Here is an 11,308-nt window from a genome sequence, read left to right on the forward strand (position 1 = left end):
GTCTACTGAGCGAGTTCCAGGCCAGCTGGGGCTACAGTGAGACCCTGTCTCAAACAAACAACAACAACAGCAACAAAATTCTGGAGAACCTTAGAGCTTCTTTGTGATGTTATTATTAATGGTTATTAATGTCAACGCAACTTGATGTTACACAGATCTTAAAAGAACATCGCATCTCATCTTGCACAGAGGAGCTTACCTTTCAAACTGCAACAATGTTAGCTTCAGGTGTCTTCCTTACATCTTCATAATTTAATATCGCTTCATTGACGAACCAGCAGGTGGTCAGCTGTATTTATTATTGACATGAACAAGGATGCAACCCAAAAAGAGAAAAAGAGAAAAAGAAAGGTCAAATTCTTGGCCACCGCATTTAGTGAAATTCCCCCAGGTGACAGAGTTAAGCACGCATTGATAGCTATGACTTTAGGCTCAGCCTTTAACAAGTCTTTCATACACACTTGAGGCTGTGTTAACACTCCAGCAAAGGTACAGTCCTCGATTTTACGTTTTCTCCCTCTCTAGCTTCCTCAGATTTATTAAGCTTCCATTTCTCTCTTATTTATAGCACTGGTGAGGGTTTCAAAGCATTTCCCATTAGAACATCCATTAATAACTTTTCAGGAAAAAAAATTCTCCCAGGACCGATGGAAGTACTTCACGTCAGTCTAGAGATTACAAGCATTTCTCCAAAAGCGAGGCCTGTGTTTCTTATTTCTCCAAACCCCAGGAAAGACAAATGGGATGACACAGAAAAGCACAAGTTTTCTAACTGGAGAAATACAAATTTGTGTTGGAAAAAACTTCTCAGTGGGTTTTAATCAAACATGAACAAATGCTGTTTCAAGCAGCATGTCTATCAAAGGAAGCTGTTGGGTCAAACCTTGTGAAATTGCCTATATTTTACCAATAAAAAAGTGACAATTACATAGGACTTAATTCTTCTTCCAATCTTTATCCTTAGATATAAGAACTGTTCTGAGCAACTGTGATCTAGACTTACAGCTCAGGGAAGGACAGCAGGAAAGTTTGTAACCAACAAGTATACGGAATGACCCTAATTTCTTGGAGCTACAATAAGAGATGAGAGACAAGTATCCAGGTTGCATCAGGCCATTTTCCATCATTCTCTGTGTGAATGCGGTAACTGCAGACCCCGAGAGTTGTGATGGCTAATCTTGGGGTCAGCTTGACACACCTGGGATGGAGCAACCTCAACTGAGGAACTACTTCCATCACACTGGCCTGTGGGCATGTCTGTGAGGCGTTTTCATGAATGCTAATTGTTAGAGGAGGGCTTAGCCCACTGTGGGCAGGGCCATCCCTAGGCAGGTGAGACTAGAAGGCAAGCCAGTGAGCAGCACTCCTCTGTGGTTTCTACTTCAAGCTCCTCCTGCCTTGAGTTCCTGCCTTGACTTTCCTTCTTGATGGACTGTAACCTATAAACCAAACTTTTCTCTCCAAGTGGCTCTTGATCAGAGTGCTTGTCATAGCAACAAAAGCCAACTAAAACAGGAGGGAACATTCCAAAGAGGTGTCTGCATTGCCATTCGAAAACTCCCACAGTGCTGTCAATAAATCTGTTCATGAAGACATCCTTTAACCTCACTTCCCTCCTCACCCCCTACCCCATACCTGTCTTTCAAGCAAGGTAACTGATAAAAAACGTTTGACAAAAATGGAAGATTGAAGTTTCAATCCCAACTTCCCTTTAATATCCAAATGTTCCAAAGGGGGGTGGTGGGGAGATATAGTTGAAATCATACTTTATTTGCTTTGAGAAAGTAGCATTTGGGTACTAGAAAACAAAGTTGTAATTTTGAAAGAAATTCTTGCATAGGATGAGAGCTGAAGAGCAACTGGGACCAGAGATGGGGGTGGGGAGGGGTGTCTATTGTAGGCTGGGAGGGTGTCTAGTGTAGGTTGGGGGGTGTCTAGTGTAGGTTGGGGTGTCTAGTGTAGGTTGGGGGTTGTCTAGTGTAGGTTGGGGGGGGTCTAGTGTAGGTTGGGGATATCTAGTGTAGATTGAGGGGGGGTCTAGTGTAGGTTGGGGATATCTAGTGTAGATTGAGGGGGGGTCTAGTGTAGGTTGGGGATATCTAGTGTAGATTGAGGGGGGGTCTAGTGTAGGTTGGGGATATCTAGTGTAGATTGAGGGGGGGTCTAGTGTAGGTTGGGGATATCTAGTGTAGATTGAGGGGGGGTCTAGTGTAGGTTGGGGATATCTAGTGTAGATTGAGGGGGGGTCTAGTGTAGGTTGGGGGGGGTCTAGTGTAGGTTGGGGGGTGTCTAGTGTAGGTTAGGGGGTGTCTAGTATAGGTTGGGAGTGTATAGTGCATGTTGGGGGGCATCTAGGGTAGGTTGGGGTCTAGTGTAGGTTAGGGGATGTCTAGTGTAGGTTGAGGGTATCTAGTGTAGGTTGGAGGGGTGTCTAGTGTAGGTTGGGGTCTGGTGTAGGTTGGGGGCATCTAGTGTAGTTTGGGGGTGTCTAGGTTGGGGGGTGTCTAGTGTAGGTTCGGGGTGTCTAACATAGGTTGGGGTTGCCTAGTATAGGTTGGGATCTAGTTTAGGCTGGAAGTTGACAGGGTATGGAGTCCTAAAGGGAGGCAGTTTGGCAGAAAACACTGTAGTAGATTCATGAATGAGACAGGAGGCAGGAAGGTGTGAGTGTAAAAATCCAACCCTATTTGTTTTCTAGGATTGTGAGCATGGAGGCCTGGTAAAAAGCTGTGGTTTGCGTAAAGAGACATCAGGAGAGAAACCACCCAGTCGGCACCGCAGAGCCAGAAGCCCAGGGAAGCTAATTTGGGTTTTTAAGATGAGGAATCTGGGGGTACACAGGAGTGTTGATTCAACGAAATGTTCTGCATATGCTGATTTGAGCAATTATGTCTAAGCAATGGCTGACCATGGGTGTGACCAAGGGGACTGTAGGTTCAAGGTAACATTGTAAAGGCATTACTTGGGCCAGCAAGAGGTCTCCATGGATACAGGCACTTACCATGCAAGCTTGGCAGCCTGCATTCAATCCCAGGAATGTGTATCAAGGTGGAAGGAGAGAACCAATCACCTTCACAAAGTTCTCCTGTGACCTTCATGCATGTGCTGTGGCATGTGTAAGCTGATGCCCACATACATCACACACACTGATAATAATAATGGAAATAAATATTTGAAAACATTTCAAAAGAAAATGTATAACTTGACCAGAACAGGGACTGTTTGTGAGGAGGGAGGAGACCAGTGTGGGGAAAAAGGAGGGTAAGGAGGGGGTGAGAATGAATGAGGTACAAATATATAGGCATGAAAACACCATTATGCCAATGCCAATTACAACACAGTAAAAACAGGGGCTAGAGAGATGGATCAATGGTTAAGGGCTCTGGGTGCTATTTCAGAGGACCCAGTTTGGTTCCCATCACCCACATGGCAGCTAATAACCATCTATAACTCCATTTCCAAGGGATCTGTCACTCTTTTGGCCTCTATGGACACTACACATACATAGTCACATACATATGACCAGGCAAACACTCATACACATAAAGGAAGAATAAGTCTTTAAAAATAACGAATAAAATAAAAATAATAAATGCATACTTGTCAAACTCCGTCTCTGAAACTGATGAAAATTCAGAACATACATGATATAATAATGGGTTTAGAACTGGTTCTTGAGCTCCATGTTTCCAAGTTCTCTGAATAGGTATTCTCAGGGCATTGAGATTTGTGAGTGGTGATGACGGGGCATGGAAGGGCATGTGGAATTCATCTCAAGTTCCTCTATGGTGGGTACTTAATAAAATGTGGCCCATATTCGCCCAGATAAATTGTGCTTTTAGAGGTGATGATTGACACATACTGATAATTTCTTAGTAAAAATTGTGAATAATGTATTGAAGAAGAGAGAAACAGTAAGACCAGATAAACCATCTTCAGAATTTTAGTTACAAGGGTTGGGCTCTAGCTCAGTTGACAGGGTTCCTCCCTAACATATACAAAACACTGGGTTCCATCCACAGTGCCACATAAGCTGGGCATAGTGGTATGTACTGAAATCCAGCATTTAGGAGGTAGAGGCAGAAGTTCATGGTTATCTCACCTACAGAGTAAGTTCAAGGCCAGCCTGAGTTACCTGTTATGGTCTCAAAAAAGAAAGTGATAAACATTACCATTGAAATCTACCCGATGGCTTTATAGACACACACAGGTGCCAAGGATCCAAGTGCAACCAATTACGACTAGTAATCATCAGATAAAGACAGATTAGAGACACAAGCGCCAACATCACAGTGTTATTAGCAAAACCAATGAACTCTTTCTGTAAGAAACAGTATATTTTAAAGTGAAATGGAGATCTTTTTTAAAGGTTAAAAACTCATTCAATTTTATGTCTTACAGGGTTTATACTGAGTTCAATATTGTATAACTGTATTAATTCAACAGTGAACCTAAATATTTTATAGCCACTTTTGAAAGAGATGTATCTTTGCTCTGGAAACTGCTGTTGAGTATGTTAAAGGGGTAATGAAATACTTTTTCTAAAGAATAAAAAAAGTTCATTTACAATATGAGCGAGTAGAAAGCTCACTACTGTCTATCTCATTTAATTTCCTGAATCTCAAACAAACAGCTGCAAAACAGAGACTGGAAGACACTGTTTCACAACCTGGGAACTGCTTACATCTAATTAACTTCTGAGATTGGATATATAAGCCAATGAGAAATAATTCTAGGATCAGAACTAGCAGATGTAGTATCCTGAATATACATTGTACCGCTCTGGGAGCATCCTGAAAGTCCTTCACAATGAGAAGGGTGCCGCTCCGCTGTGACTGCGAAATGTGAGGGTCAGGAGGAAGCATCTTAATTCCCTCCCTATCTTCTAGAATATTTTTTATGGCTTATATAGGTAAGTAAATTACCTAGGTCCCTTCACCACACAACCCCACCAACCCCAGTGCAGTAGGATTTATATCATCCCTTATTCTACCCCAAATCTACCATGGCAGGAATCTCTGCATTTTGCAGACATTTCTTTTGGAAAGGGAAGGACTTCTTTACCTCCAGAGAGGAACAATTGCTATGGCATTCCAAGACAGTGTTAAGAGTAAACATTCCAATAAAGAAAATCTATTGGGACATCATATTCCTGAACTCTCACAGCATTACAGTACACCCAGTACATGAAAATTTTTCTATTCTTAAGGAAAAACCTCACGATGAATTCCTAACCTTGGAAATACATCCCAGTAGAACACAAAGCCTGAAGCCTACTTCCAGGGAGTTACAAAGGCCTAAGGAACATATACTTGCCATCAGTGGATATATGTACTGGGGCAGCAAACGTGTAGGATAAGATATATTAAAAGAGAAAATGCAAATAGTTCCTCAGCTCTTTCTGAACATAAACTTAGCACATAGTCAGCAGGAGGTCAACAGCACTTCCTTGGCTTCCTGGATTTCCCAGAAGATATTGTCCATTTGAATCTGAACAGATTTGATTACTTGGAAGATTTGGCCAGGAGTGGTTAAGTAAATGCCATCAGAGATGTTAATATTGGACAAAGCAGGATATACAACGGAGCTGCTAGTGCTGGGAAAGTAGAGGGGCAAAGGCGACTTCAGTGTCCCTGAGGAAGCTAACCAGGCAGAAAATGGAAGGCTATCACAGTCTGCATGAGAAGGAAGTGCCAGTCAGAAACGTGCTAGTTTTCAGCCTGGACACTAACCCATTTATTTAGATGCATGTTTTCCCCATGATGGGTGAATAAAGGATTTCCCTCAGTGTAGGTGAGCTCAAACTTAGAATTCCCATCAATGTTCCCAATATCTGCCCCTCCTTAGTTGGTAATCCCAAATTCAGAGATATCAGCTACCTTCTGATGCAATTTCTGACACTCTGTCTCCATTTATTGAACAGCTTTCTGTATTTTAAAAGTAAGTAATTTCTTCAATAAGTCAGCCAAGATTCTTCATTCTAACACTTTGCTGACCGTTCTCCTTTCTCTGAAACATGGGAAGTCAAGAGGGAAAAGGAAAGGGAGATAAAAAGGGAAAGAAGGAAAACCAATAGAAAGACCAAGAGAAACGATGGGGATATAGGAAAGTCGACGAAGATGGAGAACTTACCTTCCGTTCACTCAAACCAGGAATACCATCATTATACCGCAAACCTAGTGGATTCTGACCTCGCCTTCTCTGGAGAGAAGACCACTGTCGATCGAAACCGTGGTGATGTTAGCAGAGTCCTCTCTTTACAAGCAAGGAAAATGAGGCCTGGAAGTGAACCTGACTCAAAGCCATGATGAGAAGCCCAGACCACAGAGGACCAGTTCGATACTCCATCAGCCACAGTGGCCTACCAGAGGTGGTGGCTTTTCCAAGCCTTAGATAGCTGCAGTGACACCCACAGAGTGGTAACATGGAAATGCTCTTCTCCCTTGGGGGGAAAACACAGACGAGCTCACCACCTTGGAATCTTCCAGAACAGCTGGAGATGAGCTAGGTTGCAGCGGGCTGAGCTTCCAGGGCAACATGACTCTTGTAGAAATCACACTGCAGATCAGATTCTCAGGGACATTTCTAAGCCCAATTTTATTTATTTAAAATTTTTTATTATTTTTATGCGTGTGAGTATATTGCCTGCACCTATATAGGTGCACCCATGTCATGCAATGTCTGTGGAGGTCAGAAGAGGGTATTGGATCCCCTGGAACTGGAGTTACAGATGGTTATTAGCTGCTACATGGGTGCTGGGAATTGAACCCAGGTCCTCTGCAAGAGCAGCCGGCACTCTTAACTGCTGAACCATCTCTCTAGCCCTTAAGCCTATTTTTAAAATATTCCGAACAAACTGTCTCTGGTGCCGAAGATGACATAACATTCCTGCTGATTAAGAGCTCTTTAATACATCCATTTACAATAAACAGCTCCCTCTAATCTTCAAGAAAATAGAGTGACTTGAAGTAAATGAGCGATCCCGAGCATCAGGTAAAGCGCAAACCCTTGTGGTAGCATCACCTGCTCCATCAAGAAGACAAAGAAACTGAAGGGGAGAGAAAAGCAGGTTTTAGTAAATAAAGATTAAGAGCAGAGAGGCTAAGGAGGCGGCTCGGGAGGAAGGAGGCTGTTCAATTGGTACCTATTTTCAGTTTCCTTCCAGCAGGCTTGGATTGAGAGGCATCAATTATTTAAAAGGTGTAACATGATGCTTCCTTTGTTGAGGCAAATCAGCAAGCAGACCCCGAGAGAAAATAAAAAATGAATTAGGCCGAATTTATTAGTGTGCTTGAAGAAAACAAAGATTTAGCTATCGGGATTGACTCTGCTCTAGAAATAGTTCCACTTTTGCCCCCACATCCACAGACCTTTTCTCCCCCACTCTTCCTTACCTCTTTGTTATTTTCTACAGACGATCACACACAAAAGGAGGGAATGAATCACTCCCTAAACTTCTTTCTTTTCAGATTCAGCCTTGATATATGGACTTCATTTAAATTACAAATACACTAATCTGCACTGTTGTTTACCAAGTAGCATGTTAAATGAAAGATACAAGAAATTGCATCACTCGCATTTTAAAAATGACTGTAGGCTCCGGGCCTCATAAAAAACAGCACTGTTCTGGTCTTCTTACGTTGCTATATTTCAGTGAATGAAATTCAATTAGTGGACTTCCTACTCAGGACATTATGGTTCTGATGGCTGGTCTGATCAAAACCAGCGTGCCAAGCCCTCGTTCTGACTTTTTGGCAACTCCACAGTTATGGAAAAATTCAACTGGCCTGAGGAAACTTAGTTCCAGAGTCTTATTCCCCCCACCGTGGGAAAGCACAGGGCTCTTCTCCCTGGACAGCTCCTTATCATTTACCAATGAAATGAACTGACTTTCTGAGAGACTTGAGTAGCTAAATCTGTTATTTCTAGTTGTAATACATTCCAAAAAACAAGTATCCTAGCATACACCAGGAACTCGATAGAAGCAATAAACCACAAGTTTGTATCACCCTTAAACTTTGATCTGTCTCCACTTGTGTTCCAAATATGCATCAGAGAGACCGGAATATCCATGATGTTAACACAACTCTCTCCATTAAAGCAAAGCAATAAACACCTTCTCAAACACCCCTGGGTCCTTGACAGTAGAGACCTGGACTGAATTATCAGCTCAATTAACCAACTGAGATCTGAGCAGAGTTGAATTTGAGAGTAAAACATAGTTGGGGGCCAGGGACACAGATCAATGGAAGGACACACTTGTAACATGCAGGAGGGGCATCCCTCAGCATTTGTGAACACAACCCAGGCACAGCTACAGCAACATGACCGAAGCCAAGTGTACCACTGGTCTTAATGGATCATCCTGATAGGTACAGTGACTACAATACACCACACTACATCTGCATGGAGAACACAGAATGGCCAGAGGAAATCAAACTTGTCACATGGAGTGAGAAAGTCGACACACACAAACGGAAGAACTCAGCGTTGATGCCCTGCCATCATCTATCAATGATGTGGGTCGGCTGAGACCTCAGCGTTCAGCTGAGTTTCAGGGTTGTGTTCAAACACGGATGGAGGCTGTGGAGATACATCAGTGATGGCGGAGCCTGTGCTCAGTGTGCATGTGGCTGGGGATTCAATCCTCAGCACCTCCGCCAATCCCAACCAACCCACACATGGAATGACAGGGTCTTCCAACCCCATCTATAGATACTGTTGGCATCTTTACCCTCATCACCTTTATCCATCACATCTTCAGTCTTTCTCCCTTCTTGGAAAATAATAATGAAACAATCACACTGAACTCCAAGGAAAATATTAATATACTATATGTACATATTCCAGAATTGACACCTGACTTCTCAGAGCACTGTTTAGAAAGTGGTAAATGGAAAGTGCCACAGTGTCCTCTGTCCTTCATGGTGGAGACTAAGAGTCCACCACAAGTGTCTGCACACTTCACACATGAAACTCTCCTCACACTGCATCCTACATCATGTTCATTTTTACAGCCTTGGACATCATGAACTGAAGTCAGAGTAATAAAATAGACCAGTCCTCTTGAGATCACTACTTGAGTGATTCTTCACAACCAGTAATAGTCACTCTGATAGATAATAGTACAGGATCTAGAGGCACCTCTCGGTGGTCCAGAGCTAACTAAAAAGGAGAAAGCAGGGTGAGCCTTAGTTCCCCTCTCTGCCACCTGTCTATGTTCACGAGTGACCGGCCTCCTCATGCCTTCTGTCACCATGTCTTAGCCACTATTCTGCACTTTCCTCTAAATATTTTAGCTAAAATGCACCCCTCTTTCCTGCCGTTGTTTTTGTCGGGGTATTTTATCACCCCAACAAGAAAAGTAACTAATATATTCACTATGGATTTTATGTAAAGGGAAAGTGAACATATATTTTTGTTTGAGTCATTAAGTAGTTGGGAATGTGTTTGCTACCTGAATCACCATTACCATAACTACACACTTCTTTGAACTGTTTCCTCTCCTCCCCTCAGTGGTCTCAGAAACCTACAGGTGACAAGGTGACAGCTGGTTAAGGCTGAGGAGAAGAAGAGGGGTCTGATACGACTGCTTCCTCACAGACAGATTTGATTTCACTTGAGGGGGGCCTTTGTTTCCCTACGTTTGGGCATCCATTTCCACAGTTACCAGCTTTGAAAGGGTGTTGCTTCCAGAACCTATAATCTAGGGTACCGCTTGTTCTTTTTTCCCTCCAGTGATGTCACCTAAGTGAAATGTTCCAATTTGGAAGCATTTCCATGTTAGAAATGGATGAAGGATACAAACCATATGCCCTACAACTTGTCAAGGAAATTAACTATAAAGGTAGTATCGATATCACACAATTAAAATGAGAGCTCTTAACATACTTAATTTCCCCCTGACCTGACTTTCCTCAGTCATTATGGACAAAAAGCATGAATTCATTACTTGCAAATAGCTCAGATTGCTTAATGTATTCTAGAAGGAATAAAGACAACCTCTCATGTGCACATGCATACACATACGTTCAAACACACATAGTTTTCTGTCAAGAACAAAAATAAAAATTAATGTAAAGAAAAGGACCCAATTCAGGTTGCTGACAATGTAGACTCAGTAGCATATTTAAGTGCATAAATCATATCTTTACATAATACTCATAATGGAACTATGGAAAGAGGGAGACAGGATGGGAGAGAGGGAAAGAAATTAACAAATCATTCCAGCCTTTCCACATTATTTACTATATAAAGCATCATGTTTTCCCCTATAAACTTGCATAAGGCATTTATTTGGAGGTGTTTGGGATTGTTGTGTTTTTAAAATTTTAACAATCACAGCTCTGAAGCTTAATCACTTCTATGTGTTAGAAAACCAGATGGTTCAAGTGGGTGTTTGTTTACAAGCTCTTTGCATAAGGTTTTTAGCTTCTTTTCAGACCAACACTGAATATTTTAACTCAGAAAGGAAGCAGGAAGGAATAATGAAAAAACTGCTTTTGCTCAATTTCCTAGGTCCCTGGGCTTCCTGCTGTCCCTCAGTCACTATGCCATGGACTTTTACAAGGACGCGTAGAAGGATCTAAAAAGCAGCATTGCTTAGAGTGTTCTGGGTTCTTTATGGAGTTGCGTTACTTTTCAGGCTCAGCACTGTTGTGGACACCAAAGACAGCCAGCCAGATGCCAACAGGACCTGCCCTCCCAACACCAATGCTGTTTGAAAGCTCACCTTGAGTGTTCCTGCACTGAGCTGTTTTGACCAGCCACATCAAGCTCCAGCTCCCTCCCTAGTTTCAAATGAAGGGAGGGAGGGAGGGAGGCAGGGAGGCAGGGAGGGAGGGAGGGAGGGAGGGAGGCCAGACAGACCATGGTACACCACAAAGTTAGGAATACTTAGATAAATTAGCACACTCATGATTATGGGACTCTGTTTCCTCCAATTTGGAAAGTAACATTGCAGAAAGAGCTTTTTCATTGTGTTATTAGGGGAGAGTGTATCAGGTGAAAGTCAAACAGTCTTTAAATATTTTCTTTACTGCTGAGTAAAACTCCATTGTATAAATAAACCACATTTTCATTATCCACTCTTCAGTTGAGGAACACAAGTTTGCAGCCCTACCAGCAGTGGATGAGTGTTCCCCTTTCTCCACATCTCTCCAACATTTGGTATCATTTGTTCTCTTGATCTTAGCCAGTCTGACTGGGGTAAGATGAAATGTTAAAGTGGCTTTAATTTGCATTTCCCTAATTATTAGTGATGGTGAGCATCTTTTAAGATGCTTCTTAGCCAACTTTACTTCTTCGT

At 42.4% G+C, this 11,308-nt stretch overlaps 1 protein-coding gene across 5 annotated transcripts in view; it reads right to left on the reverse strand.

The window, feature by feature from the left end:
• Positions 1-11,308, reverse strand: part of Esrrg (estrogen related receptor gamma) — a 635,772-nt gene that overhangs the window by 481,544 nt on the left and 142,920 nt on the right. For all 5 annotated transcript variants that reach the window (XM_008834811.3, XM_008834809.2, XM_008834810.2 and 2 more), the window contains exon 2: positions 200-289. The gene's annotated coding sequence lies outside the window, so the exon portion shown is untranslated. The remainder of the gene's footprint in view (positions 1-199; positions 290-11,308) is intronic.

This window comes from Nannospalax galili, unplaced genomic scaffold (assembly GCF_000622305.1).
Source record: "Nannospalax galili isolate Female #2095 unplaced genomic scaffold, S.galili_v1.0 scaffold657, whole genome shotgun sequence".
Classification (NCBI taxonomy): domain Eukaryota; kingdom Metazoa; phylum Chordata; class Mammalia; order Rodentia; family Spalacidae; genus Nannospalax; species Nannospalax galili.